Source organism: Vipera ursinii (assembly GCF_947247035.1).
Source record: "Vipera ursinii genome assembly, chromosome: 3".
In the NCBI taxonomy this organism is placed as follows: domain Eukaryota; kingdom Metazoa; phylum Chordata; class Lepidosauria; order Squamata; family Viperidae; genus Vipera; species Vipera ursinii.
This window is the reverse complement of record NC_139516.1, coordinates 22,998,711-23,019,266: the sequence shown is the minus strand read 5'-3', so window position 1 is coordinate 23,019,266 and position 20,556 is coordinate 22,998,711. Positions and strand designations below refer to the sequence as shown.

The following is a 20,556-nucleotide window of genomic DNA, read 5'->3' as shown; positions in this document are numbered from 1 at the left end:
ATGGTGGCACAGGTCCAGCACCAGGCAGGCCATCAGCCTGGCTGACAGAGGGGAGCACAAGGAAGGAGTGCCAATGGACTCCACAGAACCCACCTCCCACTCCTTGTCCTCTCTTACTTACCTAGTTGAGATGGTGTAGTTGGGCAGCAGGGAGGGATGCAAAGTTCCTGCCAAATCACCTTCACTGCAGACAACTTGCCGGTGCAACATTTGCCGGCCAGGTCTTTTGGCACACTCAGCAGCAATTCCTATTGGCTTTCAAAAGCCAATAGGCTTTTGAAAGCCAATAGAGGGAGTAGCATAGCTTGTGCAAAAGCTTTTTTCTTTTTGTGCAAAAAAGGGTGCCGGAATGCCATTCTGAGCGTTCTATGAGAAAAAAGCCCTGCTTTTATGTTTTAATCTTATGATTTTAAAAATATTGTAAGTTGCCCCAAACTTCGTCAGGTGCATACAAATTGCATACAAATATTATATAATTGGTAAATAAAGGTAGAACATATGTTAAATATGCATCAAATGATAATATGCTTCCCTACAAAGTCAATTCTTGCTCAATGACAGACCAAGGAGTTAACTCAGAAAGGCAAGAGGAAAATCTAGAAGAGGTCTGTGCAACTTGTAGAAGGGAAAGGCCCACACTGATAAATTAAAAATCTTTGTGGACTGCGATGTGATTTCTTTGTGAAATCAATGATTTCGTGACTAGAGGAGCATCTACAGTGTTGGAGCTTGTGGTCATGGTAAGCCATGGAGGCACTAGGCAACATGACTTTCAGGGCAGTGGTGGTGATTTTATTACTTTTTTTAATAAAAAAAAGTCTGTGCTCTGTCCAAGGGTATTTGGTAGGCTGCATGTACAGGCCTGGTCTAGAATTTATTTTGGAGCATTCAACTATCTAGAGCAGGCATGTCAAACTGATTTTGTTTGAGGCAACTTCTTATAAAAGAACTGCCATTAATTTGTTTTAATAAAATAATTTAAATCAATTTTTCACTTGATTTCAAATTAAATGAATTAAATTGGTTGATGAGATTTTTTTTAGTACAATTGCCAAATGCAATAAACTGGTTTTAGGTATATGTATGCACTAATTATTTCAACACCAATACATTTTAACAACATATTCCATTTGTAAATGAATGCAAATGCAAATTATACAATTTTTTGTGCAAAAATAAAACAAAATAACAGATTTAAGAGCTGTTATCATTAGTTATCCTTAGATAAAAAATAATTCCATCATCCAAAACTTTGTTATACTGTATTTAACGAACAGATGCTTTGGGATTAAAAAAAAAGACTGACTACATTTGATTGTGTATCACCATGGCATTAAAAGAAAATTCGAACAGTGTATGAAAAATAAAGGTTCCCTAAACGTCAACTGGCTATATCTATACATTTTCCTTGATAGCATATCACATATAATTGAAGATTATAATTAGTTGCATGTGCAAGTTCAGCAAGTGTGATATATTTGTGCTGGCATTTCTAGGCCTCTTTCCAACCACATCCAGAAAAATTTGTAACAAACATTGGAATTCTTAAAGCCACGTTTTGTATTTCCCAGCAATCTGTTACTGGAAGGAAAAAGCAATCCCTGCTGTGTTACTGATCCCAGAGAAGCATTTGCATGTATGCAGGTATCCTTAGGGTACCATAGTTATGGATGAGAAATATTGGTTGCAAAGTTGGCATTTCTGAATGTAATACAGATATTTTGGACTTATTTTTCTTTCTTTGCATGTTTGATATTTTTAAAAAGGCATATGCTACTGACTACACTTATGCACATATGTAACATCTTTTGCTAGGATACATGACCATTGCTTGTCCAGAATGTGAAAAGTGAAAGATTGTGACTAAACAAAAATTTAATGTACAGATAATAACACCAGAAATTATTTTAGGATACATGACCACTGCTTTTTCAGAATGTGAAAAGTGAAAGATTGTGACTAAACAAAAATTTAATGTACAGATAATACCACCAGAAATTATTTTAGCCTTTTTAATAAATGTTGTTATTGATGTTAACCTCACCATGGAAAACATCATATATTGTTATGTATATACTAGGTTAATTATTTAAAGACTGAAGTGCAACATAACTAGATTCTAAATAATCTATTTTTCAAAACACACAACAGTCCAAACAGTAAAAGTAAAGTCCAAATTAAGAACATTTGATTCTTAAGAATTGTTTAATTTAAAGTGGTTTAGTTGTAATAGAAGGTTAGATTCAAAATAGTTTTCAAGAATCTGTACAAAAGATATTTTTTCTAGCATCAGCTAAATTAGACATATTACATTGAGAAAAATGTTTCTCATTTCTTTCCTGTTACCTTTATTGATTTCATTGCAGAGATGTTAACATAGGAAATAGATTATTTTGTTATCTAATTTTACCTTCCAAAAGTCAGAAGCAGATGAAAAATGTGAGGTTCTTTCCTGTTGGCTTTTTTGAATTAGCTGTTTTAGATTCTAAAAGTTTAGTTCCTAAAGAAGTAACCTTGTAAATAATTTTAATGTCCTCCTCTAGTGCAGGGTAGGCAACCTTGGCTCTTTTATGACTCAAGGACTTCAACTCCCAGAACTCCTGAGCCAGCATGGGTCAGCTTGGAAACCTCTCTCTTTCCCCTCAGCGTGGCTGGCTCAGGATTTCTGGGAGTTGAAGTCCACGAATCATAAAAAAGGGCCAAGATTGCCTACTCCTAAAGCCAATAGAGCTTTTTTTTGGGGGGGGGGGGAAAGGTGCCAGAACGCCGTTCTGAGCGTTCTATGAGAAAAAAGCCCTGTTTGTTCTTATGCAAGTATGTAAGACTTATGTATTTTCCCCCCCCAAAAAAATTCCTGTACTTTCTCTCTTCATAAGGAAATTGACCTAATAAGCCCTCTGTTAGCACTATATCAATCACTCGGAGTGTATCTTGAACCATTTAGAGAACTCCAAGGGAACTGATGACACGTCATAGACTATGATTGACTGATCATTTTTGGTATGAATTTTTTGGTAGTGATATTTTGGTATTGATTCCTAATAAGTACTTGGACAAATCTCTACACTTTTCTTGGCAAGAGTTTGGATTTGCCGTTGCTTCCTTCCTAGGGCTGAGAGAGTGACCAACACAGTTGGCTTCAGGTCTAGCCTGGTGCCTCTAACTGCTACACCAAGCTGGCTTTCATCATAGCCCATGATGGGGGCACACAAACATGCTATTGAATGTACTTTAGAAAATAATGGGTAGAATTTAAAACAATGGTGAACATGAAAAAAATGGTTTCATTTTATTTATATCTTATTAAAAATTAATAGTTTTTTCCTTTTTTCCCATCAACATCAAAAATAACAGATTGCTCACAATTTTTGAAGGCTTCTGGGTCTGTACTTGATATCTTCAGTAGTTCTATGAGGCCACCACAATTTAGGTCTATATCCAATCCCAGTTTTTTTTCCTTCAGCATATTTTTACTTGAGAGAAACTGGCTTCATAAAGCGTACTTTTTAGATATAATTTAGGAAGTAGAGGTTCTTGATTAAAGCTGATTGGCTATCTCAATTGCTGAAGTTGGAATATACATATGCCAAGAAATGTCTGCTGATTAAGAAACTCTGGGAAATCTGTCAAACTAAAGACTGCAATTTAAACACACACACACACACACACAAACTTTTTACTAATTGCAGTAATATAACAGAGGCAGGCTGTAATGAGAGTGGAGCTCACTATTACAATACTGTATCACAATTTGTTGTCTCTTTCAATTTATTCAATTTAATTTTCTTAGTGATTGCCACTTGGAATTAATTAAAGGGGAAGTGTAGTAAATGGGTAAAAAAGATCCTTGTTGGTCTTATCTATAACTTTTCACAATTCTAAGCTGCTTCATCTCATCATTCTGTATTTATTAATCTGTCCAGGGAGAAACTCATTGGGATGCCTTTAATATAAACTTTATGATAACTGTGAGAAGATGCACCTTAGATTTTGCTGGTAATATATTTTACAGAGACTGGTTTTAAAACATATATTTTATAGAGGAAAAATAGCTTGATTTTGTTATGATGCTTGGATTCCCTAAATTAAATAGGGTACTGTATGTAACATTGGAAGGTGTGTTTGATTTACAGTGCTCCCTTAATAACAGCCATTATATCTGATTTTGACTGAAAAGAGTTATTGAATCCACTATTGGCCACTAACAGAGGTGGGGGAAAAAGTAATCTGCTGTTTGAAGAAGAAATATCCTATTTTGTTACAAATCCAAGCAATCCTTTTTCATTACAATAAAGCAGTATTTGGGCAAATTAGGTACCTTTATCCGAGGCTCTTCCAGCATTTTTAGAATTAAGATTCATTATAATACTTTTGTGAAATTTAGCACCGTTATTAAAGCATACTTTTGATAATCCATTTTAAATTTAATTATTTTTCTCAAATTTTGTATGCAGATATGGAATATTTCTAAAAAAATATTTGTATTTTCTAGAAATATACATTCAAATATTTAACCACAAGGGGTCAGAATTTTTCTTGCATGCAAATTCCCGACTACTCTCTTGATTACGTCTCAAGCTGACAGAGATCATTGCTGGTCTTAATAATTCTTCAAGTCTGTTGATAAGAAAAGCTTCAAATATGTGCTGAATTGAACTTTGTTGTAGTCCACATGACAATGCTCTATACTTTTCTTAGAATGAAAAGAAAGAAATCCTCCAGGTTTGTTTTATCCCCAGTCACAGTTTTGAAACAAGAATTAGCAATAGAACAGGAATTAGCAATACAATTTTCAGAATTTTTATTTTATTTCATTATTATTATTTTAATACAATTTGGATGTCACCCTATTCCAACAGTACATAAAAAACAAAAATAAAATATCCCTATGCCTGAATTGCCTCTGGCCAAAACAGATGATATAATAGAAGTTCTGACCAGAGGCTGTAATGCTGGAATAACTAAAGCTTTGAAAGCCTAGTGACTCTGGAAATATTCACAGTCACCCACCATGAGATTGGTTCATGATTTGGAATTTCTTTTGGGCTCATGGTTCCTGCTGCAACAGAAGATGGGGATTCTGGCTAGGAGAGGTAATGCATAATTACATCTACTGCTCCAATTGCAACGATTCCTTGGAATGGGTCAACTACTACAGCCATATTGCTGCAGGACAACTCACTACAAGACAATTCAAGAAAAACAAAGGTTAAATTAATTTCAATGGAACTGTGGCCAATAATAATAAAACAAAAGTCAATCCAGAAATAAAAGAGTTACAATAATTTTGACAAAAACAAGGTCACCAATAATAAAAGTATCTGAATGTAACTATTAATACAGTGTTGAATTGTCTTGGGGTAAGTTGGCCATGATGAGTTGGTTGGAGTGACTTGTCCTAGCATAGCTGACTCAGGAATTCTGGGAGTTGAAGTCCATGAGTCATAAAAGAGCTGAGGTTGCCTACCCCTGTCCTAGACCCACCTTTCCTACATCAGAAAGAAACACGTTGCTGAGGATCCTCTTCTTGAAGAAATACTACTTACAGATGTCTGGGAGTGAGCTTTTGTTGGATAATGGCTCCCTTCTATAGAACAGCTTACTATATCCAGCTCTCCTTTCACCAGATTGGACTTCCAAGCGGCCATATATAGGCCTTCCCTCCTCAGAAGTTATAGTAGTTCAGTTTATGTCTAGCAATGATTGGTCATTAGCTGTTGATTAGTGATTCAAAATGTTTAACTATATGTTTTGCATTCTGTAAGCCACTTTGAGGCAATCATAATTAATGGCATGGAAGCCCAAGTAAGTATGTAAATAAAGTATGTAAATAAAGATCGATCTTTTTCTGTATTATGTCCTTCTGAGTTTTTTAGTCTAGCATTTGATTTTCACCAAATATATATTCTTTTTCTAAGCAACACTGTCCCATGACAACTCATTACCCTAATCACCAAGGGACTATTTTTCTAGCCCTTATGTTGGAAATTTCTTTATGCAAAATTTAGGTTTTTCTAAGTGCTTGTAATCTTTTTCAACTATCATTTCTTACAGCTCCCAACTATAGTTTGTAATTAGTATTTTTAAAAAATGGAACGACTTGCCTCCAGAAGTTGTAGATGCTGCAACACTGGAGGTTTTTAAAAAGAGATTGGACAACCATTTCTCTGAAATGGTATAGGGTTTCCTTTCTGAGCAAGGGGTTGGACTAGATGACCTCCAAAGTCCCTTCCAACTTTGTTATTCTGTTATAAGATAAGATAACCTTTATTGTCATTTTTTACTGTGAGCACACTGGCACATTAAAACACACAAACACACACACATCTATATAAATATAAACATTATATAAACATTATCACTGTCCATTTTGAATACATAGCAGAAAAAGGAAACTTGAGAGTTCACAAGGTTGATGCTATATGGAACAAAACTGTGACTGAATCTGGATGTTCTGCTTCAGATATCACAGAGCCTCCTCCTGGAAGGTAACAAGGAAAACAGGTAATGAAGAGGATGTGTAGTGTCCCAAACAATACTGCAAACTCTGCTTATATGTTAATTTTGTTGCCCTATCCACCAACTTGTTTCTTGCAAGGTACAAGAGGGATAAAGGTAGGGTGGGATCTACCTTCAATCTCTGCCCTTCTGCTGCTCCTGCAAATGTACCAGGCTTAAAGCTGAAATAACTGAAGGCCCCTTACTTTGGGATTGTTCATGCTAATTATCCACAATATTGTTTCCAAAGGTTCTGGAAACCTTTGGTTTCTCTCTCTCATTGACTGTTATCCTCTTTTGTCAGTCAACTGTTTTGATGTTAACCCTAAGTTTACAGGATGTGTGCTCAGTGCAAACTAAACTGGAAATTATCCATGGGAATTTTTTAACATATCTGAATCTCATAACATATGCTTATTGCAGTTTTAGTAGTTGCTAACTCCAAGGATGTTTCTTATAGAAATTAAGGAATCATGTTCAAGCTTCATGGGTTTAATTAACAATTTCATTTTTTCTATGAAGCCTGAAATAATTGAGCACCTGCTCAGCTACAGTAGAATCTTTCAATTAACGATAATGTATGCTGTCTTCGACCTCATGTCTTATATCTTGGTACTTAGTTGACTTGATTAGAGGAAAGATGGGAAAAAATTGGGCATGAATAAAACATAACCAAGCAGTGAACACACATACACACACACACACAGAGGGGTGTGTGTGACTTGCCATAATAGAGAAATATTGCTTTGGTGTGGAAATATAACAAGAACAACCTTCTAGTGTCTTCCAGTGGTATGGCATTACAGCTCTTATCATCCCATAACCAGCATGCTGAACAGTGAGTAATGGTACTGTAGCCCAAAACCTCTGTACAGGTAGTAACAGAATAACAGAGTTGGAAGGGGCTTTGAAGGTCTTCTAGTTCAACCCCCTGCTCAGGCAGGAAACCCTATGCCATTTCAGACAAATGTTTGTCCAATCTCTTCTTACAAACCTCCAGAGTTGGAGCACCCACAATTCTGTGCAGGAAGTTGTTCCCTGATTAATTGTTCTATCTGTCAGGAAATTTCTCCGTACTTCTAGGTTGGTTTTCTGCTTGATTAGCTTTCACCCTCGACTTATGGCCACAATCAAGACCAGAATTTCTATTGCTAAGCAAGGTAATTGTTACATGAGTCACACCTGATTTTACAACTTTACAAGCAAATCACTGCAGTTATTAAGTGAATCGTGCAATTGTTAAGCAAATCTGGCTTACCCCACAGACATGGCTTGTCAGAAGCCAGCTGAGAAGGTCATAAATGGCAAAGCAATATGTTCTTTGGTATAGATTTCATATTTTCCAATAATAACATATATTTGATAATAATACAATTATTTTAAGTTATATTTTATAAACCAGTGATATCTATAGCACTTAGACATATATACCACTCCATAGTGCTTTATAGCATTATTTGAGTGGTTTACAGTGTCAAGATATTGTCCCCAACAACCTGGGTCCTCATTTTAAATAATAAATTGTATTTAAAAATTTATTTAAATAATAAATTTTACTGATCTCAGAAGGATGGAAGGCTAAGTCAATCTCCAGCGCTGTCAGGATCAAACTCCAGACTTTGGGCAGAATTAGCCTACAATACTGCATGCTCACCAGTGAGCCACCAGGACTCATATGATAATTTGGATGGTTTGGCTCCCCCTTTTTGGGACTTTTTTAGAATTATTTAGGAGTTGGGCAGCATATTAATTAAACAAGCAAACAAATAAATACTTTGCATAGTCATTTCCTATTTTACAGATACAACTGAAAACACTTAAAGACTGAAACCTAGAAAGTTCTCTATAGCTTGGCACTGAGGTATTTGCAGAACTGTCTTTCCACAGGAACTGATGTGCTAGATTTGTACATCCCAGGAGAATTTGCTACTAGTTCCCCATTTTTGCAAAGTAGTAAAACTCTCGACCCAGAGCAAGCAAGAGAATTGCAGCTATTCCTTCCAGGTAGAAACAAAATAAGACAATCTTGTAATAACCAAATTTCATCAACAAGGGCTGACTGATGAGCACGAGACATTGCGGACAAATGAAACCCGCCCCATACATGAAGCTTCTGATGAAGGAAGAAAGGACTCCGTTGGGGATGAGATTATCTGCAAAGATCATCATGAAATTGTTGCAGAAGGCTAAGTGGAAGACCTGAAAAAAGTTCATGAGGACAAAAAGCAGGAAGTTTTTCTGAGTCAAGATCTGGCAGGTCAACGAGAAGACCGAGGACCAAGAGAGAGAAGGGATTGGGTGCATTCTGAATCAGGCCCCTCCATCAGAGTTTCCCTTTGCTTGTACTGAGTCGTGCTGTAGAAGCCGGTGTAGGATATGCAAGCCGTTGCAGTCACTGCCATGAGCACCACGAAGGCCTGGAAGTAGACAAAGCGCTCCATGTTGGCCGAGATCAAACCACAGAACAGGATGCTGGTTGACCCAACCAAGCTGGCCACCTGGCTGTACTTAATCTGTTGGAGGCGACTCTCATGCCGAGTGGAGATTTCGGCGAAAAGGGCGCACTGCGCCAGCAAGACAAACGTGAGCAGGCCGTTGAAGGCGCACAAGGCCACAATAAGGTGCAGCCAACAGAGCCAGTCACCTTCCTCGTACTGTTTCCAAGGAAACCATGGGAGGAGGAAGGCCAGGGCGTATAAGGGAGCACCATACAAAATCGAAAACTGACGGCGGGAACAGCAGGGAACTTGAGAATTGTCCTGAAGGTACCCAAAGAGGGGGTCATTGATGTCATTCCAGATCATGAAAACAACCTATCCTTGATGGAATGCTGTTTCTGAGATCTTGTACTTGTTTAAAAAGAGTTTAAAGTAATAGAAATTGAAGATGCTGTTCATCATTCCAGCGCCTAATGTGGTCATTGAGTTGGCAAGAGCGTTAGGGTGAAGCCTTAAAAAAGTCTTCATTTCTCTACTGTGATGGTTTTCTCTTTCCCCACACTCTGGCCTCGGGCAGCACAGTGAAGCTCCATTTTTGCAAAGTAAAAGGAGCGGAAGTCCTGTTTCTGCTTCTCAGTGGGAGAGCATATGTTATGAAACACACTTCTTAAGAAACTAGATTGGACCACAATTGTTTTAGAACACCTATGGAAAATTATTTGATGCCACTGAATTTAGTTTTTTGCATTTTTCTATTAATGCCATTGATTTTTCTTATTTGCCTATTTTTAATTTTATACTAGAAACAATTTGCTGAATTGTTTATCATAAGGTTGTATTGTTAACCACTTCAAGTGTTTTAGTTGTGGCAGGTATGAATCAAATGTAAACTTAATATGAAGCTACCATATCTCTCCTATCAAGAAACCAATGAATCATTATATAGTGGAAGAGAATTAGATTTTTTTTATGATGCCATCTAATAGCCATCCAGATTTTTGCAGTCCAGATATGGTAGTCCAAATAACTCCAGCGACAGTCCAATACTACTAACAACTCCTGGTTCATAATTCCATTATATTTCAAATTAAGATGGGTGAATCTGGACACACTGATCATCTCCCCTTAGGACTTATATAAAGTGTTTTATATAGTACTATCTCTGAAAATCATTTCAAAAATTTAGTATAGGTGCTAGTTCTTTTTAAGAGAAAGCATTTATCTCCCTTCTGAACCCACTTCAAAGTACTGAGTCTTACCATGAAAGTCCTTAGCTTTAGAACAAAGTTTCTAACCTTGTATCATACTGCATTATCTCTAAAATCACTTGCTGATGTTCTTATCAATATCTTCTTCCATCTAAACCAGGGGTCCCCAACCCCTGGTCTGTGGACTGGCATCGGTCTTAAGCTTGCCATCAAGCGGACCACACAAACAAGCAGAGCTCCATCCTCGGAATACCATAGGTCCTCTTTGTCCAAAATGTGGACTTTGCTGTCTTCAAAAGAGTGGCCTTTATCTTTTAAATGCAGATGGACTGCTGAATCTTGTTCTGATGGGTTTGTTCTCCTATGTTGTGCCATGTGTTTATGAGGTGGTTGTTATGTTTCCCCAATGTACAGATGTGCACATAGTTCACTACATTATACCGTATATACCTCTTTTAAAGACAGCAAACTTCCACATTTTGGACAGAGAGGACCACTGGTTTGAAAGAGGGGTCAAAGAGGCCATTGTTTCAATACTCAACAGCCCTCTCTCAACAGAGGGAGAGGGATATGATATTGTCTATCTCCAATCTACAACACAGTCTTTTCAGCAGTGCCAAGCAGGCTCCACGCCAATTTGCACTAATCAGGTGACCCCAATGACACAAATAAACCTCCAGGTGGCCTCAATGACTCTCTAAATGAGTGCTAATGACCAGCTGTCTGCAAGGAGTATAAATCCTTCCATTCCCCACCATCCAGTCAGAGCTGAAGAAGCTTCATGGATGAGAAGCGAAACATCTTCAAAGAAAAACAAGAATGTCCAGTTGCCTTGTGAAAAAAAGCACCTTTGGGATAACTATGACCTGAATGACTGAGAATCTCCACAGACATTAATTAATTATCAAGAGTTATAGCTATTTCAAATGATATTTTATTTAATTCATTTAATTATATTTTATGCATTCATTTAAAAGAAGGTTGCAACTCAAAAGCATGTTAAAAGCAAACACTGGAAACTCTCCTATGCTGATATTTTGAATTTCAGCTCAAGGAACCAGTTTTAGGAAGTTGTGTTTGGAGCCAACATCTTTTCATTTTTTTCTGCTGATATTAACCATGTTAATTCCTTTTTAATTCTGATACCCCCCAGTATCTCACATAAACCACCTGTCCAAATATTTATATCTTTATAACCACAGATGGCCACTAGCTTCCAGCATCAGAGTATGGATCTCCAAAATGTAAAATTGTATTAGCTCCAAGCTGTTAGCACCCTTTGCCTATTTACATTTAAATAGCTGTTTTTCCTTAGCTTTTCTAGAAAAAGTAATGGTGTGTATTTATCATCATTATATCTGTTTGGCAGATTTCTGGCATGACCATTGCATACCTACTACAAATTTGATATTCAGAGTGGGTTTAGCATCCCATCAGGTGGATGTTCAGTTAACATTAACAGAGCTATGCATAAATAATGCTTGAATATAATCAGTCTATTCTAACTTCTTTAAGGAATTAAAGCTATTTGAGAAATTAGCATTCCCATGGCTTTAAATTAAAGCAATAATGAATGTGGTAAAGTTAATATGAGCTTCTCCTTAATCAGTAATGTTAAAGACATCTGCAGGTAAGATGATGGGGAGTTTTAAAAAGTCAAGATGGCTTCTATTGTGCAGCTGTGGCAAGTATCTTGACATCTTTCACTCTTCTCCCTTCCCTTCATGGATTTCCTTGCATAATGCTATTTGTTTTCTAAAACTGCAACAACTATTTTGCCATTCCATCTTGTTTTTTATTGAGCGAAATATCTCTTACCCTCATTTCTGTGAATTTACACAGGTAGTCCACGACTTATGAATTTGCTTGCTATGTGATGCAGTCGTAAAGTGAGAAATCATGGGATTGCATTGCTTAGCAATTGTAATTCTGACCATTCTCATTCCTGAAGCAAATTATGGAGTTGTTACATTGCCACAAGCCCCCCTCCCCCTTTGAATTCTGTTGACTGTTATCTAGGTCCAGTTTAGTGCTGAGCCTTACTTAACTTGTGTATAAGCATGAGCAATAAATCTTCTTAACTGGAATTTAATGTGTGGTCCTGATTCTTCACAGCTGACATTAATTAGCCAAGGACCCACCCCAATCCAAGCTATTCCAGGCTTGATTCCTCCCAGTCCTGACCCTCAGTAAGGTAAGAGATACTCCAATTCCATCTACTTGCCTATTTCCCCCCCCCCATCCCTGCCCTTTTGGCCACTCTGCACCTGCCTTGTGCGGCAGCAACCAGCCCCAAAACTGTTTAAATCTGGGACTGCTTGCCATAATAATAATAATAAGTTGGAAGGGACCTTGGAGGTCATCTAGTCCAACCCCCTGCTCAGGCAGGAAACCCTATACCATTTCAGGCAAATGGCTGTACAGTCTCCTCTTAAAAACCTCCAGTGTTGGAGCATTCACTGCTTCTGGAGGGAGGTTGTTCCACTGGTTAATTGTTCTAACTGTCAGGAAATTTCTCCTTAGTTCTAAGTTGCTTCTCTCCTTGACTAGTTTCCATCCATTGCTTCTTGTCCTGCTTTCAGGTGCTTTGGAGAATAGCTTGACTCCCTCTTCTTTGTGGCAGCTCCTGAGATATTGGAACACTGCTATCATGTCACCCCTCACCCTTCTGTTCATTAAACATACCCAATTCCAGCAACCGTTCCCTATACATTTTAGCCTCCAGTCCCCCAATCATCTTTGTTGCTCTTCTCTGTACCCTTTCTAGAGTCTCAACATCTTTTTTACATCGTGGTGACCAAAACTGGATGCAGTATTCCAGGTGTGGCCTTACCAAGGCATTGTAAAATGGTATTAATACTTCACGTGATCTTGATTCTATCCCTCAGTTAATGCAGCCTAGCACTGTGTTGGCTTTTTTGGCAGCTGCAGCACACTGCTGGCTCATATTGAAGTGATTGTCTACTCCAAGATCCCTCTCACAGTTACTACTATTGAGCAAAGTACCACCTATACTATACCTGTGCATTTGATTTTTACTGCCTAAATGTAGAACCTTACTTTTTTCACCATTGAATTTCATTTTGTTAGATAGTGCCCAGTGTTCGAGTCTGTCCAGATCCTCCTGTATTTTAAGCCTATCTTCTGGAGTATTGGCTATTCCTGCCAGCTTGGTGTCATCTGCAAATTTGATGAGTTCCCCATCTATATCCCCTCATCCAAATCGTTGATGAAGATGTTGAAGAGCACTGGGCTCAGAACAGAGCACTGGGGCAACCCACTACACACTTCCTTCCATGTAGATGCAGTTCCATTGAGGACCACACGCTGAGTACGGCCTGTCAGCCAGCTACGAATCCATCTGGTGGTGATACTATCTAACCCACATTTTTCTATCTTATCAAGTATTAGGTTGTGATCTACTTTATCAAATGCCTTACTGAAGTCCAAGTAAATTATATCTACAGCATTCCTCTGGTCCACTAATTTTGTCACTTGGTCAAAGAATGCAATAAGATTTGTCTGGCATGATCTGTTTTTGACAAACCCATGTTGACTTTTAGTGATGACTTTGTTTGCATCAAGGTGTTCGCTTATTTATTTTTATTTAGCGTATGGCTGGTCACACACAGAATTAAAAGCACTTCATATTTACAAGTTAGAACAGTTAAAACATTTTTTTTAAAAGAAGCAATTATAAAACCTAAGAGGAAAACAGAAATAACATTTCAGAGTTTAATGTCAAGTTTGGAGATCCAGTCAGTAGCTGCCGTTGTTACACAGAGGAAGTCCTTAAAATCTCCTGGGTATCTTCTATTAGTGCATTCCCTCACTATATGTTGGATAGTCTGTTGGGGAGCCCCGCAATCACATTGTGCTGAAGGTGTCTTTCCCCATTTATACAGAGAATTGGCACACATCCCATGAGTCGTTCTAATTCTATTGTATGTCACCCATATGTGTCGGGGTAGATTAAATCCTGGAGGTATTCTATTAGGATTAATATGCTCAGAAATATCTTGGGAGGTATAGCTACTCCATGCTTCCATCCACTTTTGTATAGTGCTCTGATGTTCGGCCAGCAGCTTAAGCGCTGTGAGGAGTGATGGATTTCTTGACTTTAATCGACATCTTAAGAGATCAGAGGTATAGGCATGAATGGGTAGAGAGGAGTTTAGCAGGATCTTACTATACTCCCGAATGAGAGCTTCTTGTCGTCGTAAGTGCAGGGGAAGTATGTGGCTAAGAACTGGTAGCCAGTGAATAGGTGTAGATTTTATGCACCCAGTAATTAATCTCATTGTATGGTTGAGTTGAACATCAACAAGTCTTGTATGTGAGCTGTTTATCCATACAGGTGTGCAGTATTCCGCTACAGAGTAGCAAAGCCCAAGGGCTGCGCATCGAAGAGTTGGAGCTGAAGCTCCCCAAGTTGTTCTGCATAGTTTTTGCAGAATGTTGTTTCTGCTGTTAACCTTGGCAGCCATATTCTGAATATGTTTTTTAAAAGACAGGGTCCTGTCTAAGGTAACCCCCAGATATTTTGGAGTTGCCTCATATGGGAGCAATTTGTTATTTAGGTATAGATTGAGTTCTCTTTTTTCCAGTTTATTATTAAGGTGGAAACATGATGTGACTTACTTACACTTGGGATTAACCTCCATTGGTGGAAGTATGTGCTTAGAGTTGTAAGGTTGGCTGTAAGTACACCTCCTGTAACTTCGATGTCCTTGTGGCTATATGCTAATGCCAAGTCATCAGCATAAGAGTACTTTGTTGATAGCGTGGGTGGTATATCAGAAATATATAAGTTGAATAAGGATGGGGCCAATACAGAGCCCTGAGGGAGTCCATTATTCAGATGTCTTTGCTTACTAATTTTATCACCCATGATGACTTGAAAGGTCCTTGCTGAGAGCATGTTATTTATTAGGCGGCCCATGGTACTACAAGGGACAGCGTGGAGGAATTTGCTTAATAGACCATCCTTCCACACTGTATCGTATGCTGATGTTTGCTGATTTGTTGTTTGATTATCTTTTCCAGAATCTTCCCAGGTATTGAGGTCAGGCTGATAGGTCTGTAGTTTCCTGGATCTATTTTTTTTTCTTTTTTGAAGATGGGAACTAAATCAGCTCTCTTCCAGTCCTATGGTAGTTCCCCAGTGCTCCAGGATCTTTGAAAAATATAGTTCAGTGGTTCTGAGATCACATCTGCCAGTTCCTTGAGAACTTGTCCTTGGAAGCTACAGCTGCCCCAGCCCAGTTACAGTCACCCTTACCACTCTGCACTTTGCTACCCTAGCTTACCTTCTCTGACTTATTACTCTGACTGCTGAGAAAAAAAGAGGAGGCATCTTCCTTCCTTCCTTCCTTCCTTCCTTCCTTCCTTCCTTCCTTCCTTCCTTCCTTCCTTCCTTCCTATATCTCTTTCTCTTTTTCTCTTGCAGATCAAGCACATCTCAGCAGCAGCAGGAGCAATAACAAAGTGAGGGTCAGTTGGGCATCACAAGGTAGCAGAGAGCCATAAGGGCATAGATGGTGGGGGAGATAGATGGTTTGGTGGAGTTGCCAAGTGCCCAAACGGTGCTGCAATGGCCATAAGTTTGGGCACAGGTCATAAGTCCCTTCGTCCAGCATCATCATAATTTCAAATGGTCACTGAACAAGTCATCATAAATTAAGGAGTTTTTGTATCTTCTTTACTCTTGCAAATTTATTCACTGGTTAGTACTTCTTCATAGCCAATCAAGGTTCAGATGTGGAATCATCTTTAAGACTAAACATTTTTAGTCTTAACAGTAAATTTCCAGTAAGTGTAATATTTCTCAATAGGCAGCCAGGAGCATGACTTTTTACATAAATCTCCCTATAGTTGTGGAAATGATGAAAATGTTCACAATACTTCTTTCTTCTACCTAAAACACAGTTACACAGTTACAGAATCACACCTTTAGATGGAAGAAGCTGCAAATGAAATGTTCTTACAGTATACGGGAAGCTCCCTGTACAGTAGATTTAGTGTTTTAGTCTATCCCCTCCATCAAGTTTAAAAGTTAAGGGAATGTGTTTTAATAAATGTGTTTTGTAGGAGAACACATTAATATACTATAGTCCAGCACAGCTATTTTCACTCTGAAAGTGGTAAAATTAAGCAATATATATCTGTTAAGGCATACAGTATCTACACAGTTGTCCTTGACTTATAACCACAATTGGTACCCGAAATTCCACTGCTAAGCAAGTGAATTGTGCCCGATTTTATGATCTTTTTTTGCCATGGAGATTACATGACCCCAGGACACTGTAACTGTCTTAAATTCATGCTGGTTGCCAAGCACATGAATTTTTATTACATGACTGTGGGGATGCTGTGACAGTTGTAAGCAGTGCATTGATCAAAGTCACTGATAGTGCCATTGTAACTTCAAAGTCACTAAACAAATGGCTGTAAGTCAAAGACTATCTGTTATTTGCTTCTTAGAGGAATAAACTGAAATAGCAGTGGAGCAGCAAGTTGCAGAAATGGCTTTTCTGCTTTTGGAAGAGAGCCACTTTGTAGACATATCATTTTAATGTGCTCAGCAGTTTTCAGACATTCTAGTCATCTCAGCTAATTCCATTCTATTTGAATAGGTTTTGCATTGGATGTTGAATTGTACTATTTGGCCTATTAATAAATTCCAAATCAGAGATAACATGAGCTGGGCCAAAATCTATCCACCACTTTGTCTGGTGCTACTATGGCCCCTGGAGCTTCAGCAGATGTTTCAGCCATGCATTACCCTCCAATATTCAATAACTGGTGACAGCATCCAATTAAAAGATAATAACATGAAGTGACATGCCCAAGTTGTTACTGTGGTTATTCAGAACTTTATTTTTGCATTAGTGGCTGGGTATCAAGAAAAATAGTTTGTGAAAATTAATTAGAAAATTAATTGATAATCTGTTTAGCTAGAATTCAGTCTGTTTCACATTATATCTCCTGTACTAACAAAGTCCCATCCCAGCCTAGAAATCAGATTTGGCTCCTCTAGATAATACTGTATTTTCCTCTTATTATCATCCCCCCATTAACACTGACAATCAGAATATTATAATAATGGTTTAAATCTTGGAAAAACATGTAGAATAAGAAAGAAGAATCAGCCTGAGCAAAATACACAAACTATAATTTTGCTTGCCTTTGTGATATAAATTACATAGATGCTGGGCCAAAAAAAATCATAAACAGAACCTCACATTTCAAACGTGCACAATAGTTAGGTAAGAATTGCCAGATGCAAGCCATATTTATACTACTCAATATGAAATTGTGATAGTGCCTCAAAACAGGAAAAGTCTCTAGTTGCCTTCAGCTAAGTCAGCATGTCCAGGAATGATATTGTGAATCTAAAAATCTGGAAGTCTCTGTTAGTCTCCTTTTAAAAAGGCATATATTCCATCTTTATTTTTATAAATAATTCAAAACAATAAACATAACAAATACTCCATCTTCCTCATATTTTCCCCAAAACAGCTCCACATCCCATGAAGTAAGTTGGGTTGGGAGAGAATGATAGGCCCAAAGTCACCCAGCTGGCTTTCATGCCTAAAGCAGGACTTGAACTCACAGTGTCTTGGTTTCTAGTCTAGTGTTTTAATTGTTGGACCAAATTAGCTCTCATATTAAGCAGATGCAGGCAAACACAATATGCTTTTTCTGTGAATAGCCCAATTGAAATCATTTAGTCATCTCTGATTTAATTCCTGTTGATTTAAAAAAAATCAGTGATCAAATCATATTTAGAGTACTGTACTTAAAAACAAAGACTAATATTTTTCAATGTGCTCTGTTACATAATGATTTTCTACTTTTTGGGAGGTGGGATGAATAAGTTATAATTTAGGGCAGCTTGGCTTAAAGACTTATTTCCTCCTCATGTGACTTCCTTTCTTTTCTTCAACTTGTCAACAGAGTGCAAGAACTATCCATAAATGGGCACAAATGTGCAAATCAGCTCAAAATCCCAGATGGCTGTATATATAAAAAGAATTGTAGGCAACTGCTTTATTTTATTTTATTTTCCTTGCTTCTCAATACACACTACAAAACTCAAGAGAACTTCAGAACTAGTCTTAGGACTTGGATTGTCAAGATTGTGTCCAGGGTGTCAGTGTGCTTCCAGATAGTTCGCTTAGCTCCACCTGGCTGTTTTACACTAAAGAAATGGGAAGCTGATGTTATGTTTCGGGTTCAGACGAGCAGGAAAGACGCCAGGCAGATGAGTACAGAAGAATAATTGCTTTATTCGTAACTATAACTGTACTGAGGGTTAGGGGTCTTTATACTGTATAATGCAGTCTTTATATAATTTCCCATAGTCTGAATCAGATTGAACCCATTATTCCCGCCAAGTTGACTGCAGCCCAGACTGGAAAGTCCCATCTGTGTTGCTGGAGAACCGTTAGCATTCCAGCATACACGTGATAAAGTCTTCCCAAAAGCTCAATACATAACACCCCTTCCCCTTTTAAGGAACAGATAATATAATCCTTGACATTTAAGGAATATGACTCACTCCCAACCTCCAATTGTTTAATTGAATGTTTGACCCCATTCAAGGTAGAATATTCATAACGTGACCTTCTCAGACGTGCAATGTATAGGTTGCATCCAATGAGACTAAGACAGTTTTACTGTTCTGCCAGTAGTATCGCACTACCTAATAGTACATAGTAGACTACAAAGAGAGAAAAGAACGTCTCACTGAAAAAGACTCTCTCTCAGTTAATCCCCTTTCAGTATGCAAATGCAACCTATTACATGTTGATTAATAAAATCCAAAGAACAATAGGCATGCCCACAAGCTGGTAATCCAATTACAATGCTTTGTCTTATTTGACAACATAGTCAGCAAGGTATGCAGGTGGCCTGTGAGGCTGTGAGGAACGTCTTTGAGTTCCACCCACTTTGTGGTCTACCAACTTATCTGGCATGCCAGGTGAGTTCATGCTCTCCTGTGCTGGAGAATCTGAGGATGGAGGATTGCTCTGGCTGGCCTCGCCCAGTAGGCCCACCCCAGAGTCAAAGCTTTTTGACTTTTTCCTGTGGCTGTACAAGGTGTGGAGTGTTGACAAAGTAGGAAGTCTGCTAGTCTGTGGTGCCAGTCACCTGTGATGATGCGCTTGAGTATGTCTTTGGTTTTTCTCACCATTCATTCTGCTTGTCCATTCGCCGATGGATGAAATGGTGCAGATGTGGCATGTCTGATCATGTTTGCTCTGTGGAAAGCCTGAAACTCAGCAGCAGTAAATTGAGCCCCATTATCTGAAACCATGACATCAGGTAGCCCATGTGTAGCAAAAATTTCCTCAGCACCTGGATGGTCCTAGCAGTAGTCATATTGGGGACTGGAACTACTTCCAGCCATTTTGAGTGGCTATCCACTACAACTAAGAATATCTGTCCTTGAAAAGGCCCAGTGTAATTAATATGAATCCTGGACCAGGGCATGTGAGTTGCCTCCCATCTATGGACAGGTGCCTGAGGCATTTCAGGTCTTGATCTTTGGCATATATAGCAACCGTGTACCTGTTCCTCAAAAGTCTTATCTAAACCAGGCCACCACAGATAGTTTCTAGCTAATGCTTTCATGCGCACTATACCAGGGTATCCCTTATGCAAGGACTGTAGTACTCTAGCCCTCAAGAATGAGGGAATAATGACTCCATTACCCCATAACAAACATCCCTTGTGTGCAGATAACTCATGCCTTCTGATAAAATAACTCTGGAATTCAGGACCTGGACTTCTGTCTTGCCATCCCATGACTACCCATGATAATACTCTGCTTAGAATTCTATCTGTAGCAGTTTCAGCAGCAATGTCCCCAGCATGGAGGGGGAATTCAGGTAATTCCTGTATGGACAGTATTTGTGCAGCAGGGGCTGGATCAGGATCTATCAGAGCTAAAGGTAGCCTACTGAGGCCATCTGCATGGCCCATTTCCTTCCCAGGTTTGTGAATCATCTTGAAATTATAAGCAGACAAAAATATAGACCACCTGAGCATTCTACGTGATAATATGTGGGGGGTTTGCTTATCTGTTGTGAATAAGCCCAAAAGAGGTTTGTGATCAGTAAATACAGTGAATTTTCTTTTTTTTATTAAAGAGTTTTACAAAAACAAAGTTTTACAATATATCCCCAAATCCCCCCCACCCCAAACCCGCCCACTTCCCCCCCCCACTTCCCAGAGCTAAATACAGGATTATAGTTACAATAATCATATTCTAAATAAAAATTATGCATAATTTACAATTAACCAAACTCATAATGTGCTTTAACTCCCCTTTAACATAACTACAAACAAAGTACCAATAACAATATCCCACTAAAATCTACTCACAAGCTAAATGGAACTTTTTA

At 38.3% G+C, this 20,556-nt stretch overlaps 1 pseudogene across 1 annotated transcript; it reads right to left on the bottom strand.

Moving 5' to 3' along the window:
* Nucleotides 1–8,427: 8,427 nt before the first annotated feature.
* LOC310637622 (transmembrane protein 180-like) lies at nt 8,428–9,464 on the bottom strand (annotated as a pseudogene). The gene has a single exon. The product of its transcript is annotated as a transmembrane protein 180-like (transcript).
* Nucleotides 9,465–20,556: the final 11,092 nt, after the last annotated feature.